Source organism: Zingiber officinale, unplaced genomic scaffold, assembly GCF_018446385.1.
Source record: "Zingiber officinale cultivar Zhangliang unplaced genomic scaffold, Zo_v1.1 ctg246, whole genome shotgun sequence".
NCBI classification, from domain to species: Eukaryota; Viridiplantae; Streptophyta; class Magnoliopsida; order Zingiberales; family Zingiberaceae; genus Zingiber; species Zingiber officinale.
In genome coordinates this window covers 161,946-182,505 of record NW_024589918.1, presented here as the reverse complement: position 1 = coordinate 182,505, position 20,560 = coordinate 161,946, and the positions used below count along the sequence as shown (strand labels likewise).

The 20,560-nt window shown below is 37.2% G+C and overlaps 1 long non-coding RNA gene across 1 annotated transcript; it reads right to left on the bottom strand.

Moving 5' to 3' along the window:
- Positions 1-220: 220 nt before the first annotated feature.
- LOC122037218 lies at positions 221-13,328 on the bottom strand. The gene is made up of 7 exons (XR_006127581.1): positions 13,107-13,328; positions 12,649-13,016; positions 12,509-12,559; positions 12,009-12,048; positions 11,767-11,890; positions 10,151-10,212; positions 221-634 (listed from the first exon to the last, which is right to left on the bottom strand). It is a non-coding gene; the product is annotated as an uncharacterized LOC122037218 (long non-coding RNA).
- Between the last annotated feature and the right edge of the window lie 7,232 nt (positions 13,329-20,560).

Below are 20,560 nucleotides of genomic sequence, written 5' to 3'. Positions count from 1 at the left end.
AAATGCAGTTAAGAGAAATCCAGGCACTCTAGATCCGAAAAAAAAATTACCACAACACAAAAGATACTTGCAATAACCAAACCCATACGCCCAAAGTCAAAGAAACAAACACATGCATACGTTGGGAACATAGTAAAATTACATCAACTTGTGTGACAAAAGTTACATTAACTCGCAGAAAATAACATGAATTTCAAAGGAAAAGAAGCAATAAAACAAAAGTTACATTAACTCGCAGAAAATAACATGAATTTAAAAGGTAAAGAAGCGATAAAAAACAAAGTGAATGTTTGCACAAATGTCTCTAGTACCCAGTACAAACCAAGAAAAGGAAACAAAAACAAAACGAAATGGGACATAAACGTGCAATTATGAGAATCACTACAATAAGCAGCCAATCACAACACTAGGGCATCGAACAAAAATGCCCAAATCCCACAACACGAAGCAAGATTTCTGGCATCGGGAAAAAAAATAGGGAGCAGGAAGCGGGATTGGTACCTTGCCCCCGGTGCCCATCACAGCTCGCCGTCGCTGTTGCTCCTCTTCACGCAACGAGTCGAGGGGAAAAGGGAGGAACCCAGAAAATTGGATCATATTGTATCTGTCCAGTAAAGTACTCATCTGGTTGTTACTGCCAATCAAAGCGATATGAATCATATTGCCTTTGTCAACACGAGGAGGGAGCTCATTTGTGATTTCAGTACCAGAATCCACAAAACAAAGATGTCTCTTTCAAGGCAATGCAAGTTGATGATGTCAGAAGCTAAAGAGATTTAATGATATCCATCCCCCCCCCATCTCTTCTCTATATGTTCTTGGTAAAATTTCAATGATGCCATCAGACCAGAATGGTGCCATTACATCCAGATACTGTCCTTGATGATATAGGGTTGCAAAAGAAGTCACTAGTCAGAAAAATGACCAAGTGTTGTCTGTCATTCACGCTTATGAAGTTTAACCTGGTATACTCTACATATATATGTGTTGACAACCCTTCTTTGAAGGGTAGGATTAGAATGATCACAGAGAGCTATAAGTGCATCCTCCATAGCTAATGGAGCACAGACAAGATCTTCTATGATCTCATCAATAGCCATCTTCCTCCTAAAGGGTTCTCCATCTTCAGTAAACATTGCAAGTTCGGATAAATTTCTCGCGATGTTGTCTGTAACTCACTAAGTTTAGTTTTCTCACGAAGTTGGTGTTGGGTTCTTCGGGCCACGAAAACCGCTTTTTCGCGTCGCGGAAACCCCGAAGGACCCAAAGCCGTAGATCCGTGCAAAGATTCGTATACAAAATTCGAAAAACTATTTCTTGTATGAGTTCAAAAACTGATCTACTACTTAGATCTACGAGAAAAAGTGTTTACCCTTGAAGCGTGCCCTTCGTTATCCCGCAAGGTCCAAAAATCGTCGGATCTCAAGATTGTCAACGTAGACAATCCTCTCTCGGTATCCACACGAACAAGGAGGGTTCTCTAACTCTCAAGGATGGAAGAGAGAGCACCACAAGTGTGCTAACACTCTCTAGATGCTCTCGGATGGGATTGGAAAGAAGAGAAAAGAAGAGAAAACAAGAAAAATCTCACCACTCCTCTAGTAGTCTTCTCCTTTGTGACCTTCACACTCTCTTATTGTCTTGGACTTAACTCACACCTCTCCTCCCAATGAAGTGCACGGCAACCATCAGCCATGGAGAGCCAAAGCAAGAAGGAAGATGATACAATAAAACCACATCAATACACACAAATGAAAAAACTCCACACCATTAAGTGTGGCCGGCCACATAACTCCTCTCATTAATGTGGCCACATTAAAGAAAGGAGAGTGTAACCTCCAATGAGGTGGCACACCTCATGAGGTGGAGGTGATGTGGCAACTATGTGTCATGCCATGTAGGATGAGTCAACCTACATGATGTGGCAATGCATCAAGTCAAACTTGATGTTTCAACTTCCAATTTGGTCAAGTCAAACTTGACCCAATCTCTTCCTTGTTGAGTTAAATCCAAGCTTTGATTCAAGTCAATTTTAATTTAATGAATCTCAATTCATTAATATAAATTGACTCAATGAATCAAATGTAAATTATACTCATTCAACAATTGAATCTAATTGAGTCTAACTCAATAAGTCTAATTCGAATCCAATCTTTGGTTCATCATATGAACCTAATCCTATTGGTTCATCATATGAACCTAATCTCCATCCACATGTTCTTTGTGTGTGACCCAATAGGTTTTTGTAACGTTGGCAATGTTTCTAAACTCTTTTAGAAACATAAGCAATGAGCGGCATCTAGCAATACATCATTGCTACCCAAGTTACAAGAAATGTTGAGATCCAACATCACCTTGTGACTACTAATTGTGACTCCTCACAATATGTGACATTGTCCTTCTATCCTAGACATCTAGATTGATCAATATGAGGCATAGACCGTGTCATCCTCTAATCAATCTAAATCTTGAACTCCAAGTAGACTCACTCGATCAAATGAGCTCAACATCTAATGTTGACTCATTTGGGCATGGCCATGCACTTAGTGGTCTCACTCTATCAAGAATATTGATGTCGCTCCCGTCATATGGGAGAGATAGATCCCATCTACATCACTCACATCCCTCTGCATAATTTGTTACATACCCGGTAATCGCCTTTATAGTCCACCCAGTTACGGGTGACGTTTGACGAAACCAAAGTACATAACTCCTTATGTAGGGATCCATGGTGACTTCAGGTCAAAGGACTAATAGTCATACTAATAGCCACATGAGAAAGTATATGACACTCATATAACGATCCATGATACTTTCTCATGGCGGGTCATTCAGTATACATTCTCTAATGCATACCCATGTGTCAGCTTGATATCTCTATATCCATGACTTATGAGATCAAGTCATCGAGCTGACCTACATGCTAGTCTTATTGTATTAACATTGTCCCTGAATGTTAATACTCGACTAGGAATGATTTAGAGTAGTGTTCCCTATATCATCTCACTATCGATTCAACCAATCGATTGATATAGGTAAGAACCTTCTACTTAAGGACGTTACTATACTTATTCTATCTGGCACTAATACAAATAAGCATAATAACCAAAAACCAAATGCCTTAATATATATATAAGAATATGATATACATGAGTCCATACAATCATCAAATGATTGGCTCTAGGGCTCTAACTAACAATCTCCCACTAGCACTAGTGCCAATCAATATAGGCTCTAAGGCCTAATGACCTAGTGTGACCATCATGCTTTCTCTGTGCCAAAGCCTTGGTCAAGGGATCTGCGATGTTAGCTTCTGTAAGTACTCTGCAAATCTTCACATCTCCTCTATCGATAATCTCTCAAATGAGATGGAAACGTTGTAGAACTGCTGTGAACTCTGCCAGCTCATAGCACTACCATTCAAGCAAAACACGAACCTCGACTGCGATTTAATCATCCTGGTCGGTCTGGAAGCTAGTATCACTGTAACTCTTTACAGCTAGCTCATCATCGCCTCCATATATCAAGAAATATTCTTTAGTCCTTCTCAAGTACTTAAGAATATTCTTGACCGCTATCCAGTGACTTTCACATGGATCTGACTGGTATCTGCTCGTCATGCTTAAAGCATACGAGACATCAGGTCGAGTACATAACATGGCATACATGATAGATCCTATGGCTGTGGAACTACAAAAACCCTCAGGTTGTGTCATGTACACATCCTCGAGTATGTTTCCATTCAGAAACGCAGTTTTTTGATATCCATCCGCCATATCTCGGAATCTGGTCTCATCACAGCTTCATGATAGGTGTTAGGCTCATCCTCTATGAGCACAACATCATCATGGTCAGACACAAGAAATGAATATCTCTTAGGCTGACGACGTACCCTATCAGACTTGCGAAGAAGTATGTCAACTTGAACTGGTTGTTGTTCCTCAACTCCTTGTGGAACAACATCATCCACAACACTTTGTGGTTCTAGTTCAACTTCCATCGAGGCTCTAGTGCTATCGTTCGCATCTTGAACTTCTTCAAGATCAAAGGTACTCCCACTAGTCTTTCTAGAAACAAAGTCCCTTTCTAGAAAGACCCCAGTCTTTACCACAACTACCTTGTGCTGACTGGGAATGTAGAAGTAATATCCCTTAGTTTCCTTTGGATATGCGATGAAATAGCACTTGTCGGATTTGGATCCTAATTTGTCTGAGACTTGACGTCGTACGTAAGCCTCACAACCCCAAATCCTCATGAAAGACACCTGGGCATCTCTCCCAGTCCATATCCTATATGGTGTCTTTATCACGGCCTTTGATGGAACTCGGTTGAGTATGAAAGCTGCCGTGTCTAGAGCATATCCCCATAGATATGTCGGAAGATCTGTGTGACTCATCATAGATCGTACCATATCTAATAAGGTACGATTCCTCCTTTCGGATACACCATTCCACTATGGTGTTCCAGGAGGAGTGAGTTGAGATAAAATCTCACACTCAGCTAAGTAGTCACGAAACTCATGGCTTAAGTATTCACCACCTCGATCTGATCGAAGTACCTTAATACTCTTGCCAAACTGGTTCTGTACTTCATTCTTGAATTCTTTAAACTTTTCAAAGGATTCAGACTTATGTGTCATCAAGTACACATAACCGTATCTACTGAAATCATCAGTAAATGTGATGAAGTACCTATAACTGCCTCTAGCAGCAACATTGAAAGGGCCACATACATCACTATGTATGAGTCCTAACAAATCAGTCGCTCTCTCGCTGTGCCCACTAAAGGGAGTCTTGGTCATCTTGCCTCGTAGGCATGACTCGCATATCTCATATGATTCAAAATCAAATGAGTCCAGCAAACCATCCTTATGGAGCTGGGATAAGCGCTTGTCATTTATATGACCTAAGCGACAGTGCCAGAGGTAGGTTTGGTTCATGTCATTTGACTTGAACCTCTTGGTACTAATGTTATAGATAGGGCTCTCAAGGTCTAGAATATAGAGTTCGTTTATTAGTGGTGCACTACAATAGAACATATCTTTTAAATAAACAGAACAACATTTGTCTTTTATTATAAAAGAGTATCCTTTCTTGTCTAAACAAGAAACTGAAACTATGTTCTTAGTAAGAGCAGGCACATAACAACAATCATCTAAATCTAGTACAAGCCCAGAGGGCAGAGATAGCTGATAAGTTCCTACAGCAACAGCAGCAACCCGTGCTCCATTGCCTACTCGTAGGTCCACCTCGCCCTTTGTCAATTCCTTGCTATTTCTCAGCGCCTGCACATCAATACAAATGTGAGAAGCACATCCAGTATCTAATACCCAAGATGTAGAAATAGATAGATTGACTTCTATAACATATATACCTGAAGTGGAAGTATCACTTCGCTTCTTCTTAAGATCCTCCAAGTATACCTTGCAGTTCCTCTTCCAGTGCCCGGTCTGACCGCAGTGGAAGCAGGTAGCATCCTTGGCGACCCCTCCTTCAGGCTTCAGTGCCTTGCCTTTGCCCTTGGTTTGGGACTTTCCCTTACCTTTGGGCTTGCCCTTGCCCTTGTGCTTCTGAACCATCAGAATGGGCTTAACCTTCTTAAGGTTAATCTCAGCAGTTCGTAACATACTAAGTAGCTCGGGCAGTGGCTTGTCAATCTCGTTCATGTTATAGTTCAGAACGAATTGACTATAGCTATCTGGCAAGGACTGCAAGATCAAGTCAGTGGCCAGCTGGGAACCCCAGTCTTTTTAGGTTCTCTATGTACCCAATCATCTTGAGTACATAAGGACCTACAGGAGCCCCGTCTAACATCTTGCACTGAAACAGTGCCTTCGAGATCTCAAATCTCTCATGCCTCGCTTGTCCCTGATATAGTTGGCGAAGATGCTCAACCATATCGTAAGCGCCCATCAACTCATGTTGCTTCTGAAGCTCTGAGTTCATGGTCGCGAGCATTAGACAGGACACATCTAATGCGTCGTCTTGATGCTTCTTATAAGCATCTTTGTCGGCTCGCGGGGCATTGGCAGGAGGAGCCTCAGGAATAGGCTGCTCCAGAACGTACAGCTTACGCTCCTGGGTGAGAACTATTCTCAAGTTCCTGTACCAGTCCAGGAAATTCGCTCCGTTGAGCTTGTCCTTCTCAAGGACAGATCGCAGGGAGAAAGTGTTCGTATTTGACGTCATGGTTATCTACAACAGAAAAATTTGCAGAAATAAATATCATATTCTTTTAAAAATCATTTAATTAGGCCTTTAATTAAATGATGCTCCCACTGAATTCTATAATTTTTGTGGGACAAGATCCACATCATACTAACCCTTGAGTTAGCTTTGGCTAATACGCCCAAGGCTCAGTATGATCGGTAGGTAACGATTACCAATTACATCTCTATGCAACTCTTGTTTATATAATCAATATCCACATTTATATGAAAACTCGAGTTAGCTTTGGCTAATACGCCCGAGAGTTAATATAGATGTGATTTTGACCTATCTTTTCCAACCGTTGGAATAATGCCTATAGTTGACTCTATCCAACCGAGTAACTAGGAATACTCAATCTAATTGAGTTTGTATTCACCCATGCGTTGATAGGCGGGACCAAGATTGTCCCTCCGTACCCTACCAAGATAATATGTATTGCTCTGCTTTGGCAGATTCAACAATACATGTGATCGAGGTAGTGATAGGTATCACGGCACGGTTAGGCATTTAGAGTTGGTTCGATCTAGATCTAATCTAATCGAGAAGGATGCATCTTGTGCATGACTTAGATCTAATCTAATCGCAAGGGTGCATCATGTGCACGACTTAGATCTAATCTAATCGTTAAGGCACTAATTAATTAATTAACTATTAAACATGCATCAGATACATAATAATTAATTAATTAATCTATTTGTGATTTAGTCATGGCTCTACTACGATCTTCTCAAGCCAATGAGAAGATCGAATGGTCAACCTAGGGTCAACAGCTTCTCCAAGCTCCTCCCTATGACCACCTTGTGTTGCTCGTGCCCGCCTCGGAACTCCGTCTCGTGTGGACCCTCCACCGCTCCAATTTGTACATTACAATTTGAAACTCGAGTTACATTCGAGTCTAAATCTAATTTACAACAAGAATAAAAGACGAGGCACGACGCGCAGGTCGCGAATAATAAAATAAATACAACACGCGAAAACACATCACGGCACGCAGGCCGTATTATGAATTACAACACAACCAATCATATTGGGTTTTGGGCCATGACTATCACAAAATTAATATATAATTCAAAATTATATATTTTCTTATTTTCTGTAATTTTAAAAATAATTTTTTTTACAATTTTACAAGTAAAATTTCCCGGCGGTCCCGGTTAGCGGTTTCGGGCGCAATCGCGGAACGGATCCCCTTGCGGGGCCAGGGGCAGCGCCCCTACCCGCGATCTAACCATCGCGAGGGTCCCATTGCGATCCAACAGCGCCTAAACCCGCTGTCCCAAAACGATTTGGGCCGAGACATTACCGTTTCGGAAAAATCTTCCCGACGGGTTCGTTTTTAGCGATTTCGGGTGCGATCGCGGTTGCGGGGTTAGGGGCAGCGCCCCTACCCACGATCTAACCATCGTGAGTTGCTCCGTTGCGATCTAAAGGCACCCAAGTCCGCTGTCCCAAAAGATTTTGGGTCGAAACGAAGCCGTTTGGGAAAATTCTTCGAAGCCTACAAGTGCCGAGACACTTGTGCTTCGCCTATAAGGAAAAATTACCCATAAAAACATAAAAATTGAATTTTTATAGAAAATCACAGAAGTTTTTTGTTTTCCAAAAACCAAAAACTAACTCGTACAAGTCTTTGCACGTGGCTCTGATACCACTGTTGGGTTCTTCGAGCGTCGCGGAAACCTCGAAGGACCCAAAGCCATAGATCCGTGCAAAGATTCGTATACAAAATTCGAAAAACTATTTCTTGTACAAGTTCAAAAACTGATCTACTACTTAGATCTACGAGAAAAAGTGTTTACCCTTGAAGCGTGCCCTTCGTTATCCCGCAAGGTCCAAAAATCGTCGGATCTCAAGATTGTCAACGTAGACAATCCTCTCTCGGTATCCACACGAACAAGGAGGGTTCTCTAACTCTCAAGGATGGAAGAGAGAGCACCACAAGTGTGCTAGCACTCTCTAGATGCTCTCGGATGGGATTGGAAAGAAGAGAAAACAAGAGAAAACAAGAAGAATCTCACCACTCCTCTAGTAGTCTTCTCCTTTGTGACCTTCACACTCTCTTATTGTCTTGGACTTAACTCACACCTCTCCTCCCAATGAAGTGCACGGCAACCATCAGCCATGGAGAGCCAAAGCAAGAAGGAAGATGATACAATAAAACCACATCAATACACACAAATGAAAAAACTCCACACCATTAAGTGTGGCCGGCCACATAACTCCTCTCATTAATGTGGCCGGCCACATTAAAGAAAGGAAAGTGTAACCTCCAATGAGGTGGCACACCTCATGAGGTGGAGGTGATGTGGCAACTATGTGTCATGCCATGTAGGATGAGTCAACCTACATGATGTGGCAATGCATCAAGTCAAACTTGATGTTTCAACTTCCAATTTGGTCAAGTCAAACTTGACCCAATCTCTTCCTTGTTGAGTTAAATCCAAGCTTTGATTCAAGTCAATTTTAATTTAATGAATCTCAATTCATTAATATAAATTAACTCAATGAATCAAATGTAAATTAGACTCATTCAACAATTGAATCTAATTGAGTCTAACTCAATAAGTCTAATTCGAATCCAATCTTTGGTTCATCATATGAACCTAATCCTATTGGTTCATCATATGAACCTAATCTCCATCCACATGTTCTTTGTGTGTGACCCAATAGGTTTTTGTAACGTTGGCAATGTTTCTAAACTCTTTTAGAAACATAAGCAATGAGCGGCATCTAGCAATACATCATTGCTACCCAAGTTACAAGAAATGTTGAGATCCAATATCACCTTGTGACTACTAATTGTGACTCCTCACAATATGTGACATTGTCCTTCTATCCTAGACATCTAGATTGATCAATATGAGGCATAGACCGTGTCATCCTCTAATCAATCTAAATCTTGAACTCCAAGTAGACTCACTCGATCAAATGAGCTCAACATCTAATGTTGACTCATTTGGGCATGGCCATGCACTTAGTGGTCTCACTCTATCAAGAATATTGATGTCGCTCCCGTCATATGGGAGGGATAGATCCCATCTACATCACTCACATCCCTCTGCATAATTTGTTACATACCCGGTAATCGCCTTTATAGTCCACCCAGTTACGGGTGACGTTTGACGAAACCAAAGTACATAACTCCTTATGTAGGGATCCATGGTGACTTCAAGTCAAAGGACTAATAGTCATACTAATAGCCACATGAGAAAGTATATGACACTCATATAACGATCCATGATACTTTCTCATGGCGGGTCATTCAGTATACATTCTCTAATGCATACCCATGTGTCAGCTTGATATCTCTATATCCATGACTTATGAGATCAAGTTATCGAGCTAACCTACATGCTAGTCTTATTGTATTAACATTGTCCCTGAATGTTAATACTCGACTAGGAATGATTTAGAGTAGTGTTCCCTATATCATCTCACTATCGATTCAACCAATCGATTGATATAGGTAAGAACCTTCTACTCAAGGACGTTACTATACTTATTTTATCTGGCACTAATACAAATAAGCATAATAACCAAAAACCAAATGCCTTAATATATATATAAGAATATGATATACATGAGTCCATACAATCATCAAATGATTGGCTCTAGGGCTCTAACTAACAGTTGGCTAGCTTTTCAATGCCAACTGGAGCAATTAATTATGTCAAGCACAATAAATAAGAATGTCCTCTCAAATAGAGCAACTTATATTACTTAAGAAATAAGCAGACCTTGGAGTAACTTGTATGATTAAGAGCAGAGAAACGAATTAGCATATCATGGTAGGGATTAAGGTTGGGATAAACCTATGCTTCCATGAATATAAGTATTAGCTTGTTCTTATTTTTCATACCCTTCAAGCAGCAAATATTGCAAGTCATCGTTGCAAATATTAAAATTTTATAGTACTTCAAAAGCAGTAATGTGATTTAAACCTGTCTACCACCCGGAGAAGATCCTTCTTGTGTTGAAGCCGGAGTTGTTCTATGACGTCAGCCTGTACAAAAAAAGAATTGAACAATTTCATCGAAAAGTTAACATAAGGGTTACACGGCAAAAATTTTGATGTCATGAACCACAAATGTAAATAAGTCAATTTGAGAATATTGTACCAAATGGTAACTGTTTGTTCATTTTACCATATAATAACTTATAATTAGATCTTGTTAATGAAATATTTGCTACTTGGTAATTTTTAACCGAATGGAATTTTATCATCTGATATCTAATTAACCGAATTTTATCACTGAACAATTCCATGACAGATAGATACTATTTGAAAAGAGATCACACAATACTCATAAGACTTCACAAGACTCACCAGAGACTCCACAAGCCTCTCCTATACAACTTTTTCTTTTTTGAAATAATTCAGAAACAATTACTAGCTATGTTTTACTTATTCCTTTTTACAAAAATTATAGAAAATATTACAGATATTGTAAAAATCATACACACTAAATTCTGTTAAGATTACTGCAGTTGATTACTTTGTCTTCATAATTGTGGATAAAAATAAACTTAGAAATCCCTCAATTAGAGACAATCAAAATAACAACCTGTGAAATTTCACAGCATACATCATGCTTTGTTTCCTTTTATGAAGTTTAACTCATGCTAATTATGTTTTAATGTCTTATTGAGTTCCCTTTCACATACATCATATAAGATCACATAAAATCCTAGAGCAGATAAGTTTCCTTATTTTCCCACATATGGGCAATTCTCTGTTGATGAGCTTATAACATTCACATTTGGGTACCAGTATCATGGGAGAAAATGCATTTTAAGATATGATTGTAAACAAATTAAAATATTTTATAATTGACTGCTTAGTCGTACAAATATTTTAAGATATGTTTGCCCAAGAGATATAGAGATGCATGTGAAACCAAAAATTTGTATTTCTCAAGGATCTAAATAATACTTCTCATCAAAATGCTCAATAACAACAAAGTATGAGCAATCGGTAAAAATAACGGTGTTGTTCATTGAGTTAAATGAAAGCATAAGGTTGGCTTGGATAGATGTAGTAACATAAAAAAGAAAACTCTTTCCCGCATCAGGACACCACCATCTCTCAAAGTATAAATTTCATCTTCAATCTCTAAATCATTCATCTTTAAGAGAGACAAAAAAATAATGTCTAACTACTAAATTCCAACATTTGAAGATTAGAAAGCATCTAGGTCCTGCAATTAGTTATAGGATAAGGAAAACACATACTAAGTGCGAAATGATTTGCCCTTTTTCAAGATAACCTACATGCTCCAAGGCAATGGATGCACTGCTAAGGATTACAGACAAGAGAAATACTGAATTTGGAAAATTTGAGTTATATAGTAGAGAAAAAGTGACTTAATGAAACATACATAAAGTAGGACTTCGACAACTAAAAGGTACCAAGGTGGTCTCTCAGCACAGACCCTCATAACAATTCTACTATCTAGCCAAGCTGTATGGATCTTATTGTCTCTATATCTGAAGCCTACAATTGCAGAGGATGAACACATGTATAGAAGTAGAGAAATGTCATTTCGAAATATCTTACATTGAGGAGATCAATTGTGTAGTCAACATTTGTGTGGATTTCTCACGAATTTGTATCCCTTTCAGCCCAAGAACCATATTAGCTATTGTGAAAGCTCTATACTCTCCAAATGCAAAAACATGGCCTGAAATAAGTTGAGAAGTTTGCCAAAAACCAAAACGTATATGTCAACCATTTACGGTCAACCATAAAATTAAAAACTTTAATTAGGATGCACTTGGTCAATTTCAGATGATCCATACCAAATTGCCAATTAGAGAACTCATGAATGCCACCTCCAGACTGCAAATCATGCAAAATGGATGTTACTTAAAGGACTTAGCACTTCTATATTTAGATAATAGAGGGTTTTTCTTTTCTATATAGTAAGCACTATACAAGTCAGAAAGATATGTTCCAAATTCACTATAAATCAGCAATCCAATAGTCAATCCATATTGTCTAGATGAAGAAACCAAAAAACATAGACTAACAAATAGAAGTAAAAATTATATTGATAAAAAAATTTAAAAAAAAACTTCATCAGTTACATGTGGATCTCATAGACTAAATTAGTAATATGTAGTAACAAAAAAAATTCTATCTTGGTCGGACTAAAATATTGAATAAAGATTTGCCAACTCTTTGTCTGGAGTTTAAAGCAATAGTGATTGATTGTTAGTATTTCCCCGTAAACAGAAGACAAATATAATATTTATAGATTAAATGTAAAAAAACTCTTAAGATTTCTTAGAAAGCAAACCTTAACAGAGAACTACGCCCTTGTGTTAGGTTTGCTTTTAAAACTCAATTCCTGCATATATCAAGATAAGAGAAATCAAATATTTAATCAAATCTTTATGAATGTACAACACGACACAATATATTTCTCAAAAGTATCACCTGCACTGTTCCACTCTTAGGCTTGAACCCATCATCTGGATCTCACTAGTGACATGAACAGCTACACAGTGTCCTCTAGGCCAAACAGACTCAGCCTTATCAAAGTCAAAAGGAGTTGCTAGAATAGATGTTTTCTTCCATGCATCATAACCTCCTTTATTATTCATTCCATAAAACTGTTTGATTTCTCAATTCAAGCAAACATTATGAGATAAGAATAGTAAACATCATAAATAAATGGATAGTTTGTTAACCATATGGGTTATAAAATTTTCACTTGGAATTTGCCAAAGAGGTATTCCCATCCCTACAGCAACTTAAGCCATAGGCAAGTTTAGATTAGCAATCCACTTAGTTAGATGTTCAACCTACAAAAAAAAATTAAAAAAACAAAAAAAAAAATCAATAGAAAATTTTGAATAAACCATCTGCAGTTTACAGTGTGTATATCAACAAACCTATAATCTAGGATTGAGCTCTAGAAAGTAGTATTCACAAGTTTCCATGCTATAAGCATACTCAACTGTAGCAGCACCAACATAACCTACACATTTTCCTCAATAATCTGGTAACAATTTATTGAGTTGTCAATAAAGTCATTGAGTCATTTTAGATTCAAAAAATAAAAAGTTTATTCGGGAAGAAGAATGACAAACTGAAGTTTTTTTTAGTTTGAAAATAAAGTTATGAAAGAGGATACTCTCATGCTACAGTAAATTTGTTGGCCATGAATCTGTTAATATGTTTATAAATTTCAGTTAAAAATTTGTCTTGAAGATGGATTGAGCTTTTTTCCATTGAATCTAAGTTATGATTGTAAAATGAGAGGCCAAAGACAAGCCTAGAAAGGGAGAATATTCATAAACTACTTCTATGATGAAAATAGAGAGGCACTAGTAAATATACTCCCAAACTCCAGACCATAAGGAAATGGTTCTGAGAATTTATCAAATTAAAAGTAAGATGAAAAGTGAATAGAAGCTTGCCTTTTGGTGCCTCCTCTGAACACTGCAATCTCTACTACAAAGCACAACATTTCCATACTCATCACATGGTAACTAGACTTCTAAATGCCGACTCTACATGAAAATGTAACTTCAAACAATCAGACAAAGTAGGTGAATGGAGTACCATATGATATGGTCTCATGTTAAGTCTCTTCAACTTAGTATTTAAAATTAATGCACTAACCAACATAAGAGATTAGATGAACATGTAAGCTTCTACTAGATTAGGATTAGAGTAAATTGGCATACTGTCCAAAGTCTTGGCTCATTTTGATCATCAAAAGCAATATGTACTTTTTATCTTGCTATATTAAATAGAATAATTCTTTTTTTTAAGGTGACCATGTACTAATAGTTATTATTAGATTGTAACAGAGCTCCTTTTTTTTTGTTAATACCAACGGAGCTTATGTCAGCAACCTCTTTGAAAAATAGGGAGAAACAAGTAAATATCACCTATCACACGATGTCATGTGTACAATTATTTTTTTAAATATATAGACATTATGATTAAACAAGTTTATATGCTTCAGAATTATTTTAATTAAAAATGATGGATGATAGAGCAACTAGTATGGAAAAAGTGATACTCTAACATAAAATACATGGAACATACCTTTATCTCAAATGTTTACAAAATTACTCTAAGAAAATCTTTTGCAAGATACAAAATATCATGAACATTGCAAAGCTAAAGCATGAAGAATAAATTTGACAATTGAAAACGCACAAAAATAAAATGGAGCATAAATCAGCAAAAAAAAAAAGAATACACATATACAACACTTTCTTGAAAGAAAAGCACAAAAAAAAAACATGGAACATACCTTCATCTCAAATGTTTACAAAATTACTCTAAGCAAATCTTTTGCAAGATACAAAATATCATGAACATTGCAAAGCTAAAGCATGAAGAATAAATTTGACAATTGAAAACACACAAAAATAAAATGGAGCATAAATCAGCAAAAAAAAGAATACACATATACAACACTTTCTTGAAAGAAAAGCACAAAAAAAAACACTGAAACAAGGATACTTCTTGAAATAAGGATATTTCTTAAGCTACAGAATTTTTAACGCAGTAACTAGTACATCCAAGTCATACAAAAAAAATTCTATAACCAAAAAACATGTTGTTTTATGCCCACCAAGATAAAACTAATATCTATCTTTACATGACATGATTTGGCTACACTACAATTTACCACGTTATATTTGGTTCTAAAAGATCTGAAAGTAGTCATGGAAGAAACATTAATCTCAAATCTTACAACCACTAAAAAATAAAAGCAATTGAAAAATGCGTCTAAGAAAATACAAAATGAAGAAACACAATTTAAACACATACCTTGTGCCTCAATAAGATGATCAAATGCCCTCAAACTATTAATAGGAAGCACAAAATGAAATGAAAAAATTTTACAACCTCAAAAGCCCACTGCCCAAGAATAAATGCAATTTTTCGATGAACAATGCACATGTTTGGATGCTTGTTATTGGAAAGTTCAATACTCAAAGATCCTTGAAACTTGTACGTAGAGATTAGATAATAAATATAAAGAAGAAATAAAAACATTCAGTTTGGAAGAGAGAACAATAAATCGTTGTATGGATATAATAAATAATAAGACATAGTAATGATAACAAAATTGGAAAAGTAGCAATAACATCTACCTATATTTAGTCAATCTTGGTCGCTTATGGCTTCATGAAGATTCAAAAAATAAAATTTAATGAGAAAATTTGGTGTCTCAAGGAATTTATAAATGAGATCATCAAAATGCATTAAGCTGATGCGAAAGCTGAGAAATGAATGAATTAAGTGAGAAAATTGCTAGATGGTCTGGACTCTGTTGGTGCAATATTCCCTAGGTCAAGGTTGACCTAATTGACTAAGCTTGAGAAGGCTCAAGTTTGAGTCTTGATGTTTGGGTTTCGATATTTGACAATACATAGAGACTGACAATACATGGATATTGCATGTGCAATCATTCATTTGGGTAGGTTGTTGGTACAATTCTCCTCAGGTAAAGGTTGACCAGTCAGATGTGAAGAAGAGTCAAGTAGGTCAAGACTGACTGGATACTTGACTGGGAAGTCCTAGTGAGTGAAGCCAGACAGTTATGAAAGACCTAGTGAGTGAAGCAAGGCAGAGAAGAAAGTCCTGGTGAGTGAAGCTAAGCAGAGGAGAAGTCCTAGTGAGTGAAGCCAGGCAGTTGGGAAATCCTGGTGAGCGAAGCCAGTTGAAAGACCTAGTGAGTGAAGGTAGGTAGAAGGAAAGTCCTGGTGAGTGAAGCTAGGCAGAGGAGAAGTTCTGGTGAGTGAAGTCAGGCAGTTGAGAAATCTTGGTGAGTGAAGTCAACTGAAAGACCTAGTGAGTGAAGCTAAGCAGTATGAAAATCCAAGTGAGTGAAGCTAGGTGAAGGTCCTGGTGAGCGAAGTCAGGCACGTGGAAATCCAGGTGGATTAAGGTTGACCGGACACCTGGTATTGAGAAGTCCAAGTAGGTCAAAGGATTGACCGGATACTTGGCACGAGGTGAAAAGTCCAAGTGGGTCAAAGGGATTGATCGGACACTTAGTGAGGAAGTCCTAGCAGGTCGAGAGTGACCGGATGCTAGGCATGATGTCCCAACAGGTCATAGTTGACCGGATATTGGGTTTTAAGGGCTTGGGACTTGATTAGGGCAAATCAAGTTGGATCAATCGATCAACCGATCGATTGAATCATACCCAATCGATTGGGTGAGTCCCGCGACAAAAACTCCTCCCAATCGATCAATGGATCGATTGGGGGAGTGACGCCGTTGCACAGAAGCCCTCCCAATCGATCACCCGATCGATTGGGAGCCTCCAATCGATCAGGCGATCGATTGGAGCGCTGAAAAATCGTGAGAAGCCTTGAATCGATCGGGCAATCGATTCAGGCAATTTCCAGAGAGCATAGAGGCGCTCTGGATCGATCAACCGATCGATCCAAAGCCTCCCCAATCGATTAGGAGTTATTCAATTGATTGGGATCCGACCGTTAGCGCTGGATAAAGCCATTGCGAGGGTCTCTTCAGTAACTTCTTCGCCCGATTCTTCTCCGATCTACACAGCAACTTCTCCGAGCTCTCACCGCCAGTTCTTGAAAGTTCTTGGAGGCAAGTGCTGGTGCACGTCCAAGTCAAGAGGCGATCGGCGATCTACAAGAAGAAGAAGAAGCTAGGGTTAGGGTTTCCAGTGTAAATCTTGTCAGATTTCAATTATATTTGCTTCCCTTTCTTTCTTCTTGTACTTAGAGTGTTGTAAGGCTTCTCCGCCTTTGGTAGTTACCGTAAAGGAATGATTTCATTATTGGAGAGTGTGTCACGTGTGGATCCTTGAATTAGTCACCTCTTCTTGAGGTGGATACCAAGTAAATCCTTGTGTTAGCGTTATATTTTTGTTTCTTGTACATTCCGCTGTATATCATCATCAAGAAGCAAGCAACGATGAGCGCGACGAGCTATTTACTCCCCCCCCCCTCTAGCTACATTTCGACCCTAACAGACTCCACTATCTTATTTATCAAGGTAGATTAATAAGAGGCAAGAAAAGAAGATTGACTTGAAGATCTAATCCTCAATGAATAGAATCAACAAAAGAATTAAGCCAAAAGAGAACTTGTAAACATGGAGATATATTGTGCCTTGCATAGTTGACTAAAGCTTAACTAAAATAAAGTGTGTACCATATATACGTCACTGAAGTTGAGGAAATTAGAGAACTCATGGTAGACATGTCTGATAGCAGTATATGCAACATCTTTTAGAAGCATTGCATGAGTAATAGAGAAGTAGATGGAAGATAGAAGCAAAATCTTGAAGTCTTTTCTTCCATGTTTCTAAATTCAAAAAACCAACAAAAACTTATTTCATGTAGATATGTATGCATTAGGGTTTCATCCTAGTTATTCTAAAACTAACATTTTGTACAAGGGCATAGATCTTTTGTAGGGTGCATGACAAGAATGAAAAGTAATCTGCGAATAGAAGATAGAAGGTTTATATTAAGAAAATATAAATGGTTGTTCCATACCCAAAAGGCACAACAAGCATTGCTTTGGAAATTTTTTCAGTGGAAACTATTTAAGTAAATGACATCAATGTTTTTTTTGAACTTGTCCCATAAACAAAAATGTTAAAATCCCTTATTAGGTAAGTGTAGAAATCAATAACTATCTTTGTAATTTCTACTTTCGCATGTTACATGTTATCAAGTACATTTTTCTCATTCCATCTGGGTATAACACATCAAAACTGAATAAAAAAACTCAACATAAATCACTAGATCCCGAAGATTCACAATTTTCTCTTCAAAAAAGCCAATAGCTGCAAAAGACATAACTTGGTCAGTGTTATTCTCACCGGCGTCAGTGTTATAATGATCGATTGGACAACATGTTATGAATCATGATAAGTAATGAAAATCTTGTAGGTTGTACTACTTTAAAATTGATATATGGAGTTATAAGATAATAAAACATGCTACACATAATGACAATATAGATTTACCACTTATGTTCCTATATGAAAGCACGTCATATAGCTATGACTAGACAACTAAACATAATAATGACAAGAAAGAGAAATTCATTACGTTCTAGTTGTTCCTTCAAAACACGATTTATTTGAGAGATTGTTTCCAGCTTTACACATGATTCCAATCTTTCTTCAATTTCCTCTACACTCATTTCACTGGGCTATTATCAAATCAAAGAAATTAAGAACCAAATAAGATAGAATAGAGCATTTATGTTGTTGAAATTCCAAAAAAAATTTGAAAAAGGCAGTTATGACGGATATTCACAAACAAATACAAAGTCAAAATGACAATTACGATAGCATTACTGAAATAGCTTAATGTGTAAATCAAAGATGAATAAAAAAATATGTGTGATACAGCTTTGGAGGTTCACCTAATTCAGTCAATAGCAAATAAGAAACAATTTATATCACTATTTTCATTGAAAAGACAATTAACAATTCTATCATGTTATGAATATTGATCAATTCATGTGAACAAACTGGACTTGTCCTAGTCATGTTATTTTTATGGTTAAGTAAAATCAAGGCTTCATAGAGACTAAACACATGGAGGAGTGGGGAATTCATAGGGCAAGAAATGTGTAAAGAGAGATATATAAATCATAACATTTAGAATTCAAGAAACACGAAGAGGTTTCTCACATCATATAGAGAAAAATGGAAATCAATATCCACCTTTCAACCTTAAAAGAATGATGAAATGGAGAATGGGATCATTCAAGAAGGAATTATCAACCAAGGATAAAGTTAACTAGATAGAAGATAAAGAAACAATTTCTTTGGGTGTGGTGGCAGTGGAGAGAGCATACAAATATATCGACAACATCTTCAAGTGAGGGATAAACAGGCATACCTTAGCTCTAAAAGAAAAGGGAGAAACATTCTTAAAACATCCAAAAGGGAGAGAATGGACACCAAAATCCAACCTTCAAACCTTAAAAGAACCAAAAGAAGAAAGAAGAAGCTTATCCATAACAACTTCTAATTAGAAAGAACAAATTGTACCTTCTTTAGTTTCAAGAAACACGAGCACCATTCTCAAATCATTCAGAAATGAACACATATATTGTAGTCCAACCTTCAAAACTTCAAAAAAGAAATCAGGATTAACAATTCGTGGAAACATACAAATTATAGCATTTTAAATAAATTAGAGGGAAAAAAACAAAATCAACCAACCTTCTAAAGTAGAACCTTGACATTTCAGCTTTCAATCTCGAGCAACTTAGAATAATTTTTAGAACTCTAAATCAAAATATTCTCTAAAGTCTTCACATTGTTAAAATATCAACAAAAAAATATAATAAAGCAAAGGCTACAAAGTGGAAGAAAATAAAAGGACAAAAGAGGCAACATACATGATAGATTTACAAGGTTGATGTCATGAGTTGAAGTGAGTACACACAATGATTTGATAATCTTGTACCCATAGGCATTAGTCAAGGGCATGGATTCAACATAATGGCCAAATTTATTAGCATAGAGTTAAGAGAGACTGGGTTCTTAAAGTTATTATTGATGAAGCATTCATATTTGATATACACATCGAGTGCTTTATCCATCAATTCTATGATTGACAACCACAATTTGCAAATAAATACATCATATGGTTTAAAATCTTATCATGGAAGAAAATATATCAAGCACATACATAATTTTTTGTGATTGTTTTCTCACCTAAGTAAATGCATACAACCTATAATCACTAGCCTCTTGTGTTTGGTATTTCAAAATTCATACAAAGAAAACTAGTATGATGCGGAAAAGAATTACTAGTTATACCCTTATTTGTAAGCAACAACCTCTTGATCTTCTATCGTATTTCTCTTCTTATCTCGGACGTTGTGTGGGCAAAACGATCTACCGAGATGAGAACCACCAAGACACCTTCCTTCTTGCAAGTTTCGGCCACCAACCTTCAAGCTCCAAGGGATGCTAGAACAAAGCCTCCTTTCTCTCCTTCTTCTCCTAGCAAGAACCGGCCACCACAAGAACTCCAAGAGAGGGATGCACCGGCCACTAAAAAAGAAGCGAAAAGGAGAGTATAGGGTCGGGGCCACACCAAGAAAGAGAGGAGAGGAATAGAGGATGTGTTGTTGTGAGGTAAGGCACCTCTACCCTCTCTTTTATATTCCTTGGTCTTGGCAAATAAGGAAAGTTTTAATAAAAACTTTCTTATTCTCTTTGCCAATGAAAGGAAAATTTAATTAAAATTTCCTTTAATCCTTTATCATGGTCGGCCACCTCTAGCACCACAAATAAGGAAAGTTTTAAACACAAAATTAAAACTTCCTTATTTGTTTCCGGAAATTTTAAAAATAAAATTTCTCTT